General features: G+C 43.5%; 1 protein-coding gene across 1 annotated transcript in view; it reads left to right on the forward strand.

Annotated features, from left to right (window-relative positions):
• The first annotated feature begins 17,778 nt into the window (after nt 1-17,778).
• LOC105700565 (semaphorin-2A) overlaps nt 17,779-20,132 on the forward strand; it is a 280,045-nt gene continuing 277,691 nt past the window's right edge. Inside the window, exon 1 of the mRNA XM_012426521.2 lies at nt 17,779-17,942. The gene's annotated coding sequence lies outside the window, so the exon portion shown is untranslated. The remainder of the gene's footprint in view (nt 17,943-20,132) is intronic.

Raw genomic sequence — 20,132 nt, forward strand, 5'->3', positions numbered from 1 at the left:
GGCAAGAGAAACCCTTCCACCGCGTTCAAGGTAGCGTACAAAAGAAATCTGAAAATCTCATTTTAATTCGAGATTCATCGCCAGTTATTAGGGCGTTAAGAAGAGGGCTTTTCGATTTGTGTAATTAGATCTTGCGCTTGGCCAACGGGACACTGGTCAATTACGTTAAGTAGCTAAGCCTGCCACAATGCAATCAGGTCCGATGTCACTTGGACCCTTTAAATTTCGGGTTCACCCTCTTCATGGCGAACCGTAGCTGTCTCCGGTAATGAATGAAAAACCTCCCCGAAAACTCGTTGACACCTCTTGCCCCCTGGATGGATGCACATAAATCTACCATTCGGGACATCTCCCATTGATCTCCGCTTAGTGTCATTAAATAGAAACCGTAGGCGACACCACACGAGGGGACTCGGATATGTCACAAGGGCAGCCAGATCTGGACTCGATCTTTTATGCATGTCCGATGCCGCTTGTTTATTTAACGATCCCTCGAAAGCGCAAACGCACGTGAGAATATTTATGCACCGATCTCGGAGAGCTTTTGCGCCTCCAGACTCGGTATTAAACAATCGTTTGCCTAAAAACGGCAACTTAAAAAGAAACATAACGAAAGTTCCCTACATTCTGAACCCTGAACTTCGTGAGCAAAGTGTATAATGTACAGAAACGTACGTCCCGCACCCTGAGGAAAACCGTTTCATTGAACCAAAGACATATTTTTTTTCATGAAATTATCTGAGTCAAATTTATTGAATCAAGAAAATATTTCTTTGGTTCAATGAGATTTTTTTCTCAGGGTACATACGCGTGGGTACGCGAGTGTAGGTCCATCCTTAAATCCATTTCGCTGATAAAGACGTCGCACCGTTGGCGGTCGCAGACCCATCCACAAAACCTCTTCTCCGATAAGAACGTCCATGCACGTTCGTAGTCGCGGGTAGATTTGCGGTGCCTTTTCGGTGATAAGACCGTACATGAGCGTACGTAGGTACATATCCATCCGTGGAACCGTTTCGGTTAGCGACCGGAGATGGTTTTTCCTGGGGCGCCGGTTCCGCCCTGGGGATTCCGTTTCGCCGCGGCGACACTGCCCACGGACACCGATGATTAATGACGCGACCGCTCCTGATATATCGCCATCATTTTTCACGCATAGATGGGACCCGCTGATATCCCCTTGCCCCATACATACGCATGTGCCCCGACCCATGGGGTGCACCCTGGGGTGTGTTTTCGCGCGTCGAGCCATATCGCGAAAGATGACGTCTTTAGTCAAACTTGTGATTTCATGATATTCCGCATAACTTCATTCGTCCGCCTTATTTCATTGCGCTCCTCCATTCCTTAATAAACTTTCGTTTCCGATAGGTTTCATCTATTTAATATTATAATCTGGAGGAGATTTAGAAAATTAAGCGGTTTAATTAGTCAAACTTGCGATTTCATGATATTCCGCACTACTTCATTCGTCCGCCTTATTTCATTGCGCTCCTCCATTCCTTAATAAACTTTCGTTTTCGATAGGTTAACCCCTCTTTTATCACCTTGAACCAACGATTCGGACATGATGTGTAGATCGATGACGAGGTGGTAATTACTGAGCCTTATTAAGCCACGCTTACAATCACAGCTCCATAAGCGCTTTTAATCACACCGCGATAAATCGTAGCTTGTATCGCGTGTCATCCGGTTCGCCGCTTCGGGCCGAGTAGGGATAGGGTTAGAATTTACTCCACGACCTCGGGATCATTAATTATTCGCCGAGGGAGGCTGCGAATTAATCCGTTGATTTGACGGGATCGTCGGCGTAAGGCGCGTTAAACGACTACTTAACCGAGGGTGGATCGAAAAGTCCCTTTCCCTCTTTTCGGCGATCCCCAAGTCGAGGGAAACACTCGAAATCTCGACAATTGGGGCGTCGATCTCGAGTTCACCCATCAATGTATAATTACATAATTAAATTTCCACCTCGAGAAAAGAAAAAACATTTCGTTGAGCCTGAAAGATATTTCTTCGAATAGTGCCAAAGAAATATCTTGTTAATTCAAAGATTAAACATTTGACTCGAATAAACTGGAATAAATTGAACGCGACATTTCTCCGGAATGATGGCAATTTATTTGAGTTTGAGTCAAGTACTTTTTCCTTGAATTAACAAAATATTTATTTGATTAAATGAATTCTTTCTTTTTTTTTCTCGGTGTATCTATGTACTAAATGTATAAGAATGTCTACAGCCTCGAAGAGGAGTTCCAAAGTCGGGCAAAAAATCAACCAAAGTCTCGCCTCGTCGTCATTAATTTGTATTTCACTTCGTTATCACGAAGATGTACTTCACTTCGTTACCGTCCATTCACCGCGCCTAATTATCGGGTTGCGCTCAATTAGCGCCGACTTCGGCGCCTAACCGGAAACGCAATTTAACGCAAATCTACGGTAATCCCCTTAATAATTCTTCGGGAAGTTCCGAAACGTCGGGAATTGCGGGTAACTCGAAGTCTGGAAGACCTCGTCGAATCACGGCCTTCTCCCTCTCTCTCTCTCCCTCGGTCTTTCCCTCTTCCTCTCTCGGTACCTGTCCATGATCGCGGAAACAAGTTCACCAACTTCGGCATCGGTACCGTTACGTGACTTGGCTCCTGAGAAATTATTAAACTGCCTCGTAATTGAACCTATCCGAGTCCCAGCCACGTACCACCCACGTCGGGATAGTTACAAGCTGGTCCAGGAGTCGGTGCTCGCAGACTTCCAGGTACAGGTAAGATTTCCAGAGCCTATGATGGGAGTCTCACTGGCTCCAAAGATCGACACGCACTTTCAAGGCGTCATGGATGAGACACTTCTTGATTTGAAAGATCGACACGCATTCTCAAGGCGTCATCGATGAGACACTTCGTGATTTGAAATATCCATACGCACTCTCTAGGCGTCATCGATGAGACACTTTGTGATTTAAAAGATCGACACGCACTCTCAAGGCGTCATGGATGAGACACTTCGTGATTTGAAAGATCGACACGCAACTTTCAAGGCGTCATCGATGAGACACTTCGTGATTCGAAAGATCCACACGCACTCTCAAGGCGTTATGGATGAGACACTGTGTGATTTGAAACATCCATACGCACTCTCAAGGCGTCATCGATGATACACTTCGTGATTTAAAAGATCGACACGCACTCTCAAGGCGTCATCGATGAGACATTTCGTGATTCGAAAGATCGACACGCACTTAGTCAGTCTCTAGAGAGACTCAGTCAGTCTCTAAAGAGATTGCTGGTGACATGGAAGATTGACGTGCACTTTCCTCTTATCCTTAAATTGTTCATAAATCGTCCTCAAATTAACAGGTATGATTAACTTCCACCGCAAAAATTACAACGTGGAATAAATGTTACATTAAACAAGGAAGTTTGTAGGTCGTCGTACTTTATATTTTAAATCTCCCCTTTTTTGAAAAATGCATTGCCTTTGAATGTTGTTATTCCATTCGCAATCAATTATGCACATTCTACCTAAATTCACACATAAATTTTACACAATTCCACATTTAAGCTCAATTCACCCGTGTAAATATGTAAACATTCGTAAATACATTTTTAAACGCGCGAAACGAGGTCAGCTCCGATTATAAATTGATTTGATATTCATGGAACTGGGATGCTGAAAATATTGTCATGCAGGATAGCGATACCTGCCGTGACAACGGATAATTTCGTCCATCTCGTCAACTTTGGGAACTGCATTTTGCAATTTTCCTTGCACCTTCCCCGCATACGGTCTTTACTCCTCTTCCTTTTTAACATTAGTGGCTGATACCGGATTCTTTCTAAGTTAGGGAAAAACGAACGTGGGGAAATGTGGAGAGACTTCCTTCGGCACTTCCTCCACCCCGGAGGAGGACCGAATCCTGGAGGAGAGGTGGTCGACCATCGTCGATGAAAGATTGAATAATTCAGAACCGCCGTGGGCAGCGATTTTCGAACGCGGAGGCACCCACTTCTGGCGGCAGCCGCAATCCCGGTCTAATTCCGCGACCCCGAATAAATGCATACCATTAATGCGGATCGCTGGAAGATGAGGAGGCGACGAAGGCTTTTACGCGCGGAATCGTCGCCGCGTCTAAAGTGCGACCTTCCCGCCTCTCGGGATGGGAATTCTGATCACCTCTGATGCGTTTCGGAGCACCCGTTCCTCTGGAAAATCGATCGGCCGATCGATCCCCCATCGGCAAGGGAATCCAGAGATAATACGATTTTTTTATCCCAAAATTCCACGCACTCTTGATAGTTAAACCCTCCACATGGCAGGACTTAATCTTAAGAAAAGAATATTTTTTAAAGGTTTTCTTAGTAGAGGCCATTACTGTATTCGACTTATGCATATAATTTAGGATGCGATTTCAGGTACTCGTTAAATAGCTTTGACAGGTTTTCCTTTCCTCACAAAGCGAACGTGTATTTTGTATATGTACATATATATTTTTAATTTGTTTTATATATTTATAAAATATATTTCCCGTCTGGTTTACCTACCGCGGTCATACGTGACTCTCTGTGGAGTACTCCGTTTTATATCTCACTTCATCTTGCCGTATGCCCCAGAAATCTAAAATCTTAATCTGCATAAATCATGTCTGCACATTGGCAATACGTATGCAATGTCTTGGAGAAAATGATCCATCGAATCAAGACGAAAAATATTGTAAGAATCGGAGTACCTCGCTCTTCCTTGTATCAGTACCTTCTGATAGGAGGCGATCCATTTCGTGATCCTCTCCGATCGATCATAATTCGATTTATTCTTTAATACGTATCTTCAGAGTTAATTAACAACGAGAGACTCTCTCGAACAAATGAATCTCGATTGAGCACTTCATCTCTACGCGAAACGTCACTTAATGCTTATTTAATTCTTCTAAAATAATCTGTAGTTAGTATACTGTCACATCATAAATCTCACAACGATCTATATGTAAATATGTAATTGAATGTATACAATTCCCAGAGCTCGTAATTTAAATGAAATTTAATTAAATCCCATGCTTAATCGAGAATTACGGTGCGTGATATCTGTAGCCCGAGTTCGTCGGCCGACGACAGAAGTGCGAGCACGATTGCGATCGAAACGGTCAATGAAAGCTGTCAGTTAATGGACTTTGCAATCGATTAAACTTGCAGGTCCACTGGCGTGTTTGCTGACCGTTTCCTTCGGCGGGTACTTTGCAGGGCAGCCGTCGCGAGCTGTGGTTACACCGACATCGCGTGCCGATTCCTCCGATCCGCGACTTACCTCAGTACTTTAACCCTTCTTCAAACGGCTACATATCTTCTCGAGTTCATATTACGTTTCCGTTTCTCTCTCTACCTCGTAAAAACTTCGTCCCTCCCATAAAGATAACACTTTTTGTGTTGCGCCGAGCACCTGTATAAGCGTTCGTTCGGTCGGGCTGGAATGGGCGCTTCCGTACGAATTTTATTCTCTCGAATTTAAAGTAAGAGCCGTGTAAGTTCAAGGTACATTAAAAAACATCTACCTTACACAAATCGTACGAAAATTTGCTGGACGACCTAACGAGGCTGCAAAAATTGAAGTTAACTAAAACGTAGTCGAACAAGTTGTTTTTTATATTTGTTGTCTCAGCGTCTTCATTTACTGACGCGATGTCCTGTAATTGGATTTACGATATTTCATATATATTAAATTAATTTAGAATGCGGGTAAGAATATGTTTATTACGTTTCTCGTAGATATGATGGATAATGAAGGTGCTTAGGGTTTTTAGGTAAATGTTGGAATGAGATTAAGGAATTTTGAGGTGACATGCAGGGTACGGAAAAGGTGAATAAAAATATTGAATGTAGTTAACACGAGGTAATATCGAATTCACTACGGGGATGAAGAGTTCTTCGGCTCTTCTGTTTTATCGGCGAACATCGATCGGAATTGGGAAAGTCAAGAAGGGAGCTCGTACGCCAATCAATTTGTCTCGTCTATTGGCGGACGGCCTTAGAAATACATTTACTCAACCTGAAAAAAAATCCCCGGGAATATTTCACGACGCTTTAGGGCGTATTATCCTTTAACGAAGATCGACGTGTCGAGGGTGTAAAAAAGGTCCTCGAATTTTTTCCTGAAAACGTCAACGCCATTACCTCTTCCTCTCCTTCGTGGCCTGTCGGACGAGTAAAAATTGCATCAGCGATCGCGCAGTCTGAATTTCTAAAAACCCTTGAATAGATACTGACAAAATGTTCACTTTATACCGTAAATGGTGCGATTCAACATTGAAAGTTTATAACAAAAATGAATATGCAGACGACTAATCGCCACGTGTTAAAGCGAAATAGTTTCAACATCGTTTTTCTATACAATGAATATAGGATGTTTAATTAAATATGAAAATCATGAAAGCATTGGCAGGTGAAGGGAATAATTGCGCGGGTCAAGCAATCTCGTTTCATGAACATTTCATCACACCCAAAGAAATACTTCTCAGATAGGAATTAACTACTAATATAACGAAACTTTTTGCAAAGTGCACAATGCAATTCGAAATAGAAATCATGAAAGCACTGCAGGGGAATGGAACAACTGCACGGAACCAGGGAGCTCGTTTCCATGTACGATCGCAGGCGCGTCATTATGCTTTCCCCAAGATCTCACCCTTACGTTGCCGGGAGAATTTCCACCCCTAAGTCCCGTCTCCGCCACCACTTCCGGTTTTCCTCGCCCCTCGACTCCATCGACGTCCCACCCCGCCACTTGACACTAGACGCCCTTCTGTCTAGTGGCGTGGCTGCATCTGCATCCCCCGGAATCCCCAAAACGGAATGCACCGAACCCACGTCTTTCCGCCCGTAAGGAAAGAAACGAACATTCCGTTACTTCATTTCACGAATTCAATTTCTACACATTTTTCTAAAGTCGCTGTAAATAATTCCACAAAGGAGCTCTTCTGTCTAGTGGCGTGGCTGCATCTGCATCCCCCGGAATCCCCAAAACGGAATGCACCGAACCCAGGTCTTTCCGCCCGTAAGGGAAGAAACGAACATTCCGTTACTTCATTTCACAAATTCAATTTCTACAAATTTTTCTAAAGTCGCATTAAATACTTCCACACAAAACCATTGCTTAAAAAGTGCACCCTGTGTACACCCTTGACAGATGCATTTCTACAAACGAGATCGGACAGTGGGGAAGCATGGGTCAACGCACGTTGCTTTGCAAACGCAAAACAAAATCCTGCGGATTTTCCAGAATGAAAGTGGCGAGGGTCGAAAATGTCCTTTCTATCAAATTCGACATAAAATTCCGTTTCATAGGTACGAAGCCACGATGAACATTTCCCAGGAAATGGCGAAATGACAATTTGTCCGGATAACAAAATAATCTAATCCAGGGAGGGTAATCTCCTCTAGAGATAAAATCTCGAAACCATGTCGACCGTCAAAACGAGCCCTTTTCCCGGGTTATTCTATATAATACGTTAAACTCTGAATGGAAAAATGATTTCATTAAGCAGAGGGTCATTTCATTGTTCCGTCGGGAGTATCAGCAGTATGGATTTTCGCGTCGTTTGGCAAAAGCCTCGCGGTGTCACCGCGAGGTCCTCCATAGGGTGGACGCGCCAGGAGGGGTGGGATTCGACGGACACGTTATTTTGCAAACGAACGGCACGTTATGTGGCCGCCCTCGCCATGGGGGCTGGAAAGACCGCAATGCGGCCTGCGGAGGCGGTGAGGACGCGGAACACGCGGAAATAACCCGAATATCGTATTTCACGAGCTCACTTGGGCCGGCCTTGCGAGAGGAATTGATTGGGTCGCTTTGCTGAAGCAGATAGCCGCCAAACTGAGATTTCCTGCAGTACTAAGCGCATCAAAGGATCACTAGGGTTCCAAAATTTATCCTTAACCTTCTTTTTGAGAAAAAATACCTCAGCCACAATCGGGATTTTTAATATTCGTGTGCCATAAACCTACATACGTAACACCAATCTCAAGTATTACTTGTATAGATTAACTAAGATTTCCTACAGCGCTAAGTACATCAAGAGGTCATTGAAATTCTGTCATTTTCCGGTAATCCTATTTTCGAAATGTATCCCATAGTCTGGATTTTCAGTGTTCATGCAACATGAACCTATATATTTATGTACCACCAATCTTACATATTACAAGCTATACTTCTAGCTATATTGATGTTAAACTGATCTTGAACATTAATCAGCGTACCTGTACGTAACCGATCCGTAAAATTACATGTATAAATTGGATTTCTTTAAAAGGTTACTTTAATTCGATCGAGGCTGTCTGATAGTGGTATGTAAAATTGCTAAAAAATGAATCGATGATAGAAGCGCAAAGATACACTGACAAAGTTTATGGAAAGGTGAAAGATGTACCGAGATTGAAGTAACGATTGGCTACCGTGGGGTATTTCACGGTACATCATACGGAAAGAGATGGATGGCGAGGAGTTGGACTCGTGTGCACTTTTTAAAAGTATCGAAGGAGCTCCGTCTTCGATCATAGTTGTCTAGTTTCCTTCGAGGCGAAAGGCGAGTTCTTTGGTTAGGTAGTAGATGGGATGTTTCGACTTCTCTAAGGGAAGTTCCATCTCCTCTATTACGGACAGATTAGGATGGACCGAGAGAGGATACTCGTGCTAAACCGCTGCTCATCTGCGGCCGAAAGAGGAGACAGATAAGAGCGACGAGCGAGCAGCTATCTAAGATTCCGTCAGAGTACCCAAGGAAAAGGTAAGTACTCAAAGATATCGTAAAGCGAGACAAGTCATCTTCTTGCAATGAAACGATAACGACTACATTTTGACTCCCAAAGGCAACGATCCTTGGAACGAACAATAAGGCCGAAGATAGAGGATCTCAATACACAAAGAATGTCATTACACGCCGAAAGAAATTGCTAGAAAAATAGTTCCGATCAAGGAAAATAATACACAATCTCGAAGATACTAAATCCAGGATTTAATCCGTAAGCGTAAATATACAAAATGATTAATTTCCCCAATTAATCATCAGAAGAGGCGCAAAATACAATTCATGATGCATTTTAAAATAAAAATGACAAAAGGTTCAACAAAAGATACAGCTATCCCGGATGAAAAATTCTGTGTATAGGGTCTATCGAAGCATCTTTGGAATTACGGATCCCAGGGACATAAATCACATATTACGTTCTGGTAATAAAATGGTCCCGCGTTTCCGAGCGTCCTCGGGGAAGGTGATACCGAAAAGTGGGACAAAAGTGACTTCCTGCAATTGGCCAACGACAAAGCGCGTTCTTTCTCGTAAAGGGAAGAATTGCGACCGGGAACAATGGGGTGACACCTCTATGCCTGACAATCGGTATCATCTCGTGCTTTGGAGACCCTGAGGACGAAGATGTCGAGCCTCGGTGAAGAAACACCATTCCGACGCGGAGGCTGGTGCGTGCACGCGAGAAAGATCGCGGGGAACGAGAGATTATGTTGCGTTATCGCGACGGGAGTTCATAAAACGTTGTCTAGCTGTTGGCGGATAGTTAAGCGTGGCCGTTTCTTTATATTAGGCCCATAAAAGAACCGGCGAGCATGGGAAGTTTATGTGGCGAGGATTGCCATCCTGCTGCCGGGGCCGGACTCTGCGTCCTTCTTCCTCGTTCCTTTCGTCCGCTTTTTCCACCCAGGAAGAGGCGAGATGAATGCGCTTCCTTGCAGCATCCCCGACGCCAGGAACTGTCGCGAAATGGATTCGTCTCGTCTGCTACAGAAACGCATTCTTGACCCACGCGCTTTCATTTCTTTCACCCTTTTCTATTTCCCGCATTTTATCGCATCTTGCAAAAGAATCATCTCCGAGATGATTAGTCAATCTTATTGCCTGGTTCCCGAAGCGCCGGTACAAATGTTTTCGATGAAAATGAATCCCTTTATCAATAGTTAAGAACAGAGTAATTGAGCGTAAACATTGCGTTTTTTTTTCCGAACCCGATGCGTTTCCTTGCAGCATCCCGGAAATTGCCGCGAAAGAGATTGGTTTTTTCCACTGCAAAAATGCATTTATTCCCTCGTTCTGATAATACCATTGCACATGCATGAATAACTGCAATATCATATATTTCTGTTGGGAAGGATAATGCAACTGGGCGGAAAAAAAAATAGTCTAATGATTTCGGACAGAATTCGTTTAGAGAAAAGAGAACAATCGGGATTTGCTAAGTTAATCATCCCGGCATGAGAAATTCGATGCGATGCATCAATGATGCGATTACGAAAGGAAGTTAAACTGAGGTCTGAGACTTCAGAATCCACCGAGACTGTCTTTTGGCTGTTAACCCAAACCATCCATAAATTTGGAACCGCACCTTGGGGCACTTTTCATCCAAAATGGCCGAATAAACGTCAGCTCTATCGCGGCGTTTCCGGTCGAGCGTTGATGCACATAATAAAGCTAGCCGCGAAACGAAGTCGCGCTTTTATGCACCGACAAGCCGGACTTCGGAAGAGGGAAGGAAACGGGCAAGTTGGCAAGGCGCGAAACGCTTTCTGGGTTCGGTTTGACAAAGAGAAGGCCAAGATGGCTGGCAGGGCGAGAGGGTGGCAAAGTAGCACGCTTTGTGCACCCGAGTGGGACGCCAAGTCTTTATGGCAATGCTCGGCCATAACGACGCCCCCCTTGCATTGTGCGCCATGTTAAAGCCGAGGTCCGGCCTTGGCAAGCCTTCTCCCGGTAATGCACCAAACTATAAAAGAAACGAATGTGGGAGCTAGGCTCGGTTATGCCTTTTTTCGCCCCCAAAGACACGTCAACGCATCCCGCTTCCACCCTCACCGGATACAGGGGTTGTTTCGTATCAATGAAAGGTCTTCCTGTGATAAGGACAGTCTCGAAGCGCCATTGGCATAACTTCAAAATCACCAAATCCTAAAAAGATGTGACTCTAGAATTCACCCAAAGCTTCCAAAGCATTTCTAAGGGGATGTGAAAGTGGCATCTGAAGAAACAACCGTTCGTGAAGCTTTTCTTCGAACTGAAGGTGCTGAATCGTTTCAAACTTCACAACGCGAATGTGGAGGCTATAACGAAGGTCCTGATCCTCTTGAAACTTCATCTCTTATAAGACATTTTTAAGATATCTACGAAGAAATTTTTGAAAAACTTGAAATTTCATGGATTTCAGGACCTTCCTTATACCTGCCATATTTGTATTGTAAAGCTTGAATGGATCCAGTACACCCAGTTTGAAGAAAAGCTTTATGCACGAGAACTCGTTGACGCCACTTTCACATCACCTTAAATGATAATATAAGCGTTTTCATTCCTGATTATTTTCAGAACTTGCAAAAAAGTAATCTTTGAACTGCATCAAATGTTGAAAAGTTTCGAGGCTCGACTAGGATGGTAACATAACGTAATTTTCATACAAGACAAGGTACATTTGAATTCATGTCGTTTGGTTTTTCGGAAATTTGCGTTTTAGAAGTCTTTTAGGAGGAATTCCCAAAAATGAATTTCTCCCCGTAACTACGCCAGTAATAAATTACCTCGGCAAGGGGGCACGATGTTCCATCGACCCCTCCGCTTTGTTTCCCCGTTAATAAAGACAAAAGGCACAAACGAATTCCGTCGACGTTCCGTTGGCTGACCGTAGAAGACGGCAAGAGGAACGGTTGTCGTTTTTGCCGGGCAACGACGCTACGAAAATTGCTGTCGGTTACAAATGACAAAACAAGCGACATGATTGCAGGGGGAGGTCGGAGGAAGTTCTGGTTTTGATAGTTATGATTGCGACTGCTTTCTCCCGGTTAGGACGAGCCAACCCCCGCCGCGTGTGCCACCCTTTCGGTCCTAGAGCCTGTCTCTTTGCCTCCACCCTGTCCCCGTATGTCCTCCTTTGCCCTCCTTCGTGGAGAACCGCCGAGCGCCCTTCAACCCCTCGCCATTGTTCGCTTAACGAGTAAAAGTGGAGGAATAATAAATAATCGGCCTCGACGGCTCGGCGAAATCGCTTTCAAAGGATCCTTTTAGCTTTTCTTCGCCCTGTGTTATTAGACCACGCAAGGGTAAGCGCTCCTCGGGGTTCCGGAACTTGACTCCACCCTTGACGCTTTTGCGCAAGAACTTTTGCACGAGATGTAATATTTTACGTTTACGGGACGCATGGGACTCGGGAGGAAAAGTCTTTGTTCTTTCTCATGGGGGATATTTTATGTTAATTAATTTTCGGATTATAATAAATTTCATCCCCCGAGCTTAGACTTAATCTTTTCCAAGGTAAGCATTCTTCTACCTGTCAAAGTCTCGTTAATGGCGCGCAAAGTCAGTTACTTGTTCCAAGTGATGCGCAACATTTTGGACTTTTCTCTAAATTATTAGTGGGGGGGGGGGGACTTTAGTCATTCGAAGTCACTTTTTGATAGACCCCGAAGTCTTGTTCATGGCACACTTAGAACGTTATTACCTTTAGGTAGGATTGAAAAATTATCTTTTTTTTGTTTAAAGGTGTTTCAAATCACGCTTTAAACAAAATCAACGTCTCTCTTTATTTTTCTCTGGCTACACTCGATATATGCGAGCTTCATTTTCCCGATTCGAAAAGGGTCTCGAACGGTCCTACTAATTCCTGAATTGAAAAAATAGAGGTTTCGCGTAAAGGCTCTCTAAAGTTGCGCTTTTAACGGAAGCCAATATTTTCGGTGGCTTTCCGCAAGCTCCGACGTTTCCCTCTTTCTCTCTCTCTTACTCTCTCGTACTCCCTCCTTCTCTCTCTCGTGGCTGGGATAATAGAGCCGGATGACGCGTCGGTGTTTTTAGCGCGAATTATTACTGGTTCCACGGCTGCCTGATTTACATTTATTGCACCGCTTTCGTAATGGCGTCGCTTTATCTTCCGTTATTCCAACTAATTATACTCCCATTCCGATAAAATACGAGTGCTCTGCACCGGACGTTCGGGAATTCTAGCCGAGAGGAAGCTACTCGAATTTGGTCATCTCATTGTTTCTAAGAAAAGACTCGATACTCCGAACAGTGCCAATAAATTTGCCCTCATAATGTATTATAGTTTACTCCCGACCTTTATCTAATACACGTATTTAAAAAGTGAATGTATTAATAATTTGGCAGTCTGCAGGGCATGACTGAGATGGAGCTATCAAATAATTTCTTCTTATCGAATAATTTGTGTACCAAATAAAATAGTTTTATATAACGCGTTCAGTTTATCAGTTTACGGGTGTCGTTACATTTGTTTCACGTGCTAAAAGACTTTTAAGTTTTTGTTTCCAGGGTTACTCCTGATAGCCCGTAAGAAAGTAAACGAATCACAATAGTATCCCATTGCAAATTGGAGAACAAATCGTGCCGTATGGAAATTTACGAACAATTGCGAAGGCCATTCACACGAAAGTAGGTCCATAAGAATTTAAGTCACGCATAAAAGGTTGTCGTACCCTACATCTTGTTCACTACTGGCTAATAATGGCCCGATAGCGAATAGTTAAGTCATGAAAGACGTTAAGTAGGTCTTGTCCGTTGTCAACTTAATCTTTCATATTTTTAGTACTCGGCGAAGTGGCTTATCTCTTAACACTATACATATATTCAGAGTTGACCGCAAGACTCGTATCTCACGAAATAAAACCAACAGTACCTTTCAGACAAGCGCAATCTCAAATTTTAATAAATTTCACATTTTATTCCGAACTTTGGAAGGAAAGTGGCATGTCAAATTATCATTTAAAAAAGAGGTTCAGTATATGTTCTATTTGGGAATACGTCATAAATATTTTATCCAATTTCGTGACGCGATGCGAAATTTACAGGAAATTCATCATTTAGCCACATTTTCAGTGGTATCCATTTTGATAAGGGAGTTTCATCGATAATCGTATCAGTGCACGATACTCGATCACTCCACTCGAACTGCTCGGAGTTTCGTAGACCTATCAAGAGCAGCTAGGAAACCCTCTTATGATTTTCTCCCCTGCTGCAACCTGCTACAATATCGTCTACCGGCAATTTGGTATAGCCAAGGGCTAATTAGTTTAGACTGAGACCGAACTGACAAGTAGAACAAGGATACTAATCCACCAGTAGGGATAATTCCGTGGTCGATAGGAATTAACTTCAGCCTCGCCGACTTAAGCTCTGAACGTAGTTATGGAACAATTCGATGCAATCCTATTTTGAGAAGTCAGCTTTACCTAAACGCATACTGGTACACACTTTCCTCTTAATTAATGTTAATTGGATTATTAAAAAAACGTACTCCATTTGTGGATTTGAATTCCTGGGTGTGATTTTATTAGTGGGTATTGATTCCCACCGGGGGTTATTTAAGAATGGACATCAAATTTGACTATTTCTTTCCCCGACAATTAGAGAATAATTGTTCATATAATTTGGTTTGTAAATATTAACGGTCACGAGGGTGTTAGTTTTACGTAATTTGGAGGGCAGATGGAGTAGGTTTCTTTCTTGTCGCAGGGCTTTTCACTGGAAAATTCAGATCGATCGGTCGCACTCCGGTGCCCCACATTGTCCCAGAAAAGAGTATTAGATGTTGATTGGTTCACATTATTTGGCTACAGGGCCGAAACTCTACAATGGGATGATGCGACAAAGCGAGCCGAGCGAAATTTCCCCTTTCAATCTGGCTAGAAGGCACCATTCACTTTTCTCAAAGACTCGCACTGCCGAACACGAAAGGAAGCGAATTGAAAGACTATTAGGAAATGGCGCCTAGTTCTGACAACAATGAAAGCCGTCGTACTGACACACTTGCCTCCTCTCCATTCATTAGCCCCATTTCACTTGGCAAATCCACTTCACATTGAAATTCCCAGCTCAGACAAAGTATAATAAAATTACAAGTTCAACGAAAACTACTAACCGTCCGAGTAAAAAGTAAAACAGCTTGTACCCTTTCAGTTACATCGCCACTCGAAATATATGAAACCATCATTTTATTCCTTAAACTAATTTCAAGCTTTCCGTGTATACCATGTTGGTCTGTGATTTAAGACTTTCTTTGCCGATATACGTATAAAAATATGAATTTTTCTGGAATATCTGGCGTTGATTGGTCCACCTCTGGTAAGGGGGTGGCGAGAGCCCATTCCCCTCGCGACGGGACGGAAGGACAATGGGAATTTTCCCCTTTCAATTTTTGTTAGTGGGCACCATTCAATTTCCTCGGAGTCGCGTGCCGTAGAAAAGGAAGGAGGGAAATGGAGGCGCTGGCGTGATTTTTTGCAGTCGGGATCCTCCTGAAATCCCGGCTTAAGGGTCACCCTTCGGGAGACCGAGTCGTCCTCGTCGGAGAGATGGCTTTCTCCGGCAGTAACGTAGTTAGGCGAATGTGCGACCAATGAGCCGTTTTGTCCTCGACCTTACCCCTGCACCCTTATTTTTCATTCCTTCCCGGCCAAACCACCCTGGGCCACCCTGGACCACCCTCGCCCTCCTTCCTCGAGGGTCCGAATCTCACCCTGCACCCCTGGTCATTTGTAATGGCGAGGCCCCGGATTTCCTCGATCTCGGCGTTTAAAGTCAGATGGGGACATTTCCTCGGGAATCGATCACCTTTTCGAACAACACCTGGGACTAAGATGCCATTTCAAAAATTTATCGCACTCGTGGAGGGAATGCGTTTTGAGGGCGATGACACTTTTATCGCGAGACGCTCTTAAAGTCGGGGTTCGATCATGTAAAGTCACCTCTTGTTTTATATATTTTCGTAGAAATCTGGTTTATGGATTAATTAATACGATTGTCAAGGAATTGATTAGGCATCTCTGATTGTACTACCCACAATTAGAAATACATGGATTTACAGTCAGTTGAAGCTACTCGTGTAAATGCGTATGTACTTCGATAAGGATTGCTAAATTTCATACATTTTTAGTACAAAAAATTCTACCAAATTACAACGATATTAGGCAGACGTTAGATAGTAGGTAATATTCATAAATGTACGTACAGGTTTCGAGTTTTATGACATTTCAGCATTTATTAAGCCAACTTGTAAAATTATGAAGCCCGGTTATTAGATACGTTTACGAATATGTCATAAATGTAGTATCCGTACCTGAATGAAACTTCCAACCCACGTTTCATGAATTTATTACAGTCTCTGTTTAACACCGCGGGTGAATTTGGAAATGTTGACTTTTTCACGGACCTTTTTACCCGCAAGGCGGTGGAAAAAACGCTTGCACCTTGCGACCTCGACGAAAAGGGTGGAAGTTGAGGGAACGGCGAGAGAAACGGGGATTTAAGATTCGCAGCTCGGAGCTTTACAAATGAAATTAGTAATTACGAAGCCGAGTCGATACGAATGGTGGCCTTTAATCAAAGTTCCGGCCCCTCGCTCCCCGGCGTCGGGACGCTTTAAGGAGCGACGTTTGAAGCGTTTCTCGGGAAGAAATCCTCATCCTCGCGGAACGAGATGTGACGGGGCTCCCTCGGGGAAGCGGCTGGAAAGTAGAGTAAATAATGATTAGGGCGATTTGTATTTTTACGTCGTGCCTGATTTCCGACGGGTAAATATTGCGAGTTTTCTTAAGGGCTGCGCCACCCTTGCCACCCCTTCGGGGAGGAATCGCAGCTTCGGGGTCGATCCGCCTAATAGTCTACCACCTCGGCTTCCTCTTTGAACTCCTCGCTGCGGATCCCCCGGTTGATGCTCCCAATTTTCCACTCTTTTATTTGCACTGTTTGCTGCGCAAATTTCTTGCGAGAACAAATTTGGCCAGGCTATGGGAATAATTACTCCCTGATCATTAGTTAATGGAGAACCGGCCGATGACGAGGAGGAGGGACCACTCGAGCCCTCAATTGCTGCTCCTTACGTTTTGTTCTCTATAAAATTCATACGACTAAATTAATGTCTAAAATTGCTTATAGACAAAATTCCACCAAGGCTTTACCTTAAACTGGCCAATAAAACCCATAATCATATTTTCCGTAAAAAATACCGCAATTTAAGTACAAGCACATCCTTCGTTAACTCCTTGCGCTAGAATGACGAATTAGACTCATTCAGCTAGAATGTTTCATAATTAAATCGAGGCGCAAGGGGTTGAAATGAAGAAATCCAATTTTTATCAGCTAGTTATTCGATCGGAGGGGAATTTCTAACGATTTTCTCAAAGCTTTCCCGAGCGAGTCGCTAAATCCCGCGCCGATAATCCGCGGCGCAAAATCGCGGGTAAATCTCGCCGCGTCTATTTTCGCTGCGGCCTTTATCGCGCATCGGCGAAAGGAAGTAAAACGCTCTTTCGCGTATATAGGTGCTTTCCGTTGGAGCGAACGTCGCGGCCGCATCACCCTTTACGGCTATTGGCCGAGGCCCCGTAAAAAACGCCGCGGAACCCGCGCGACATAAGTGCGTTCTTGCGTCGACATATCGCGAACTTCGCCTCTGGGAAAATCCCTGACCTAGTTCGAACCAACGTTCCTGTCGTTCCTGAAAACTAGAAATCAGTAAATGAAAATGAAACATATCTAATGCTACAATTTTACATTAATAATAATAAAAATTCATTGAACCAGAAATATTTCTTTGAATAGCACTGTACCGAGAATATTCGGAATTTCTTTTGGAAACGCCTCGACCGGTGTCGAGCGTTTCTGTTTACGTTTCGATATTTACGTTTCGAGGTCCAACGATGCCGACGTTTGTTCCCCTCGTGTCTCCCTCCGCGGAATTTCCAGGACCTCGGGCCTAACTCGAGAGGTTTTACTTTGTTTCGCGTCGTCGGAGAGGACGCACCTCTCGCCATTTTCTTACTTTTCGATGATAGTGAAAGTGCGCGATTTCGATTTCGATTTCGATGGACGGTCAACCGAGTCGCGTCGCACTCTTCGACCAACCAGGGATTCGGCAGGACCCATGGGAATAAAGGACGCTCCCAGTTTTCAGGAATGTAAGTTGATCGCTTCTTTCTACTTCGACCCGATCCTCCTCGTGCACGTAGCGGATTAAGGAACCCCGCTCCTCCACCAAGAGCTGATATGGAAACCAATTGCGATCCACATGCGAAATGGACGTTCTCCGAAGGACTCCCAGAAAGACAGTGATGAAAAATTTGCATTAAATTTGCCTCATATAGCATATGAAATGAATTATGAGTCCTAATTTGGAACTAATATCTGCAGGACAGAATAACGAACCAAAAATACTGAAATATGAAACAGAGTTGTGCACGCAATGTTTCAATGTTTGTACGCGTATGTGCAGCTAAATTTGCTGATAAACAATTGCAGCCTCTGTAGTTAACATTCGAGCCATGGCGTGGCAAATTTACCGCAAATTTTTCTTTAAATTTATTGTGTAACATGCGTACATATATTGCAGACATTTCATGCAGCAAATGGTTTGCAAATTGTTTGTTAACCGATTTTCCTCATATGATGATCATGAATTTCTATCTGGAGATTCGCGAGGTCGTACCAATTTTTTCCGCGGACGAATCGATTGGCATAAGAAAATCTACATTGTCGCGAATGTCAACATTTAAAAGTTGTATACGAAGCTATCAATTTCACATGTGAGGGTTGTTTTGGACTACCATCTCGGCGTTATTTAACATCCCCTTCCTTCCGTCCTCCTCTTTGCAGTTCCCCTTCGGTCGACTTTGAGGAAAGTGATTAGACGAACTTTGCTTGACATCAATTTAAGACTTGGTTAATATGCAATCAAATCCACGTAACTGCGACTGACATGTATTTCTTATAATTCTTAATGAAAATTCAATTCACTCGTAAAAATATTTTCAATAAACTGAACAAGTAAACCACTCGTGTTGAAATTTCGTCACACTTTCCGCGATTCTAGCGAAGATCTATTAATTTCTTATCGGCCGTATATTCCCGATAAATCGTGTATGTGAATTTCTACTTTGAAAGCCTTACACCTCCAACAATTTATCGCTTCATTTGCAGTTTATGCACTTTTTGGGCTACCGTCTCGGCGTTATTTAGCGTCCCCTTCCTTCCTTCCTCCTCTTTGCAGTTCCCTTTCGGTCGGCTTTGAGGAAAGTGATTAGACGAACTTTGCCGGCTGCAAATTAAACCCTGAATCTCGCTCACCGGACAGTCGGCGTCGCGACGCTGTTTTGCACGGTATCGCATTACGGCCTCCGCGTTACGTTAGCCGTCGACCCTGAAGACGAAGAGAACATGGCAGGAAGAGTAGGAAGAGCGTCGAGCTGGATCGCAGAACTGCGAACACTTGTCAGCCGAGTTTCGTCGTCGGCCTTGTTAACGACTAACTCGAAGTTACGTTAAATTAAGCGAGGGTTGATAAGTTTGGACGCATCGCTAAGTTCATCCTCGGCGATGGGGAAGAGAATGGCCGATGCTTCGCATCCTTATCAGGGCTAACATTGCAGTCGATATGAAACAATAGCGCTTTTTGTTATTTCATTTCGTTATATAGTTCTCTAGCAGTTGCACTGCTAGAGAAAATGAATAATAGAATAATTGGAATACGCATATAATATAAGGCCTTTATGAAATTCGATAGGAACAGTTTTGTTAATCTAGGCTTTATAGGTGTGTTTTCAATTTTTTTTTTTTTTTAGCAATTTCATAATCTGATACCTTGCAATTATTTTTCGGGTCTTTGAGATGGTGATTTAAATTGGATTGTCTTTAAATGTTGGCTTTGTAAACGAGGTAAGGAGGTTTAGAATGAAATGTGCAGTAAATTAATGTTAATCGGGGTTATGGGGTATTGTTAGAAAATTATTTCTAGTATTAGTAGAGAATGGGTGCATTTTCGCTTTCGGACCGAACGTGGGGAGCTCTTTTCGGGATATCTCTCGACTTGATCTTCCCTTCGCCGTTGTTTTTCCCCTGGTAACATCCTTCTCTTCCGATTTCTCTCTTCATAGGCCATCGCGCCCATTTTCCACCCTCCACCGTTGAAATATGTACTCCGAAAGAACGCAGACAGACGAAATAGGGAATATTCTGACTCACAAATATTTCCCTATTTTCTGACTTCCCGCCGTAATGGTGTCGCCTTTCGAGCACTTCCGGTTACTTGGCATTCCTCCTGGGCTGACAAATTTAAGTCGAAGATAAAGCCGACACACTTCTTTCCAGAAAAATA

The sequence above is a fragment of the Orussus abietinus genome, unplaced genomic scaffold (genome assembly GCF_000612105.2).
Source record: "Orussus abietinus isolate OABI.00-Male unplaced genomic scaffold, Oabi_2.0 scaffold2, whole genome shotgun sequence".
NCBI lineage: Eukaryota > Metazoa > Arthropoda > Insecta > Hymenoptera > Orussidae > Orussus > Orussus abietinus.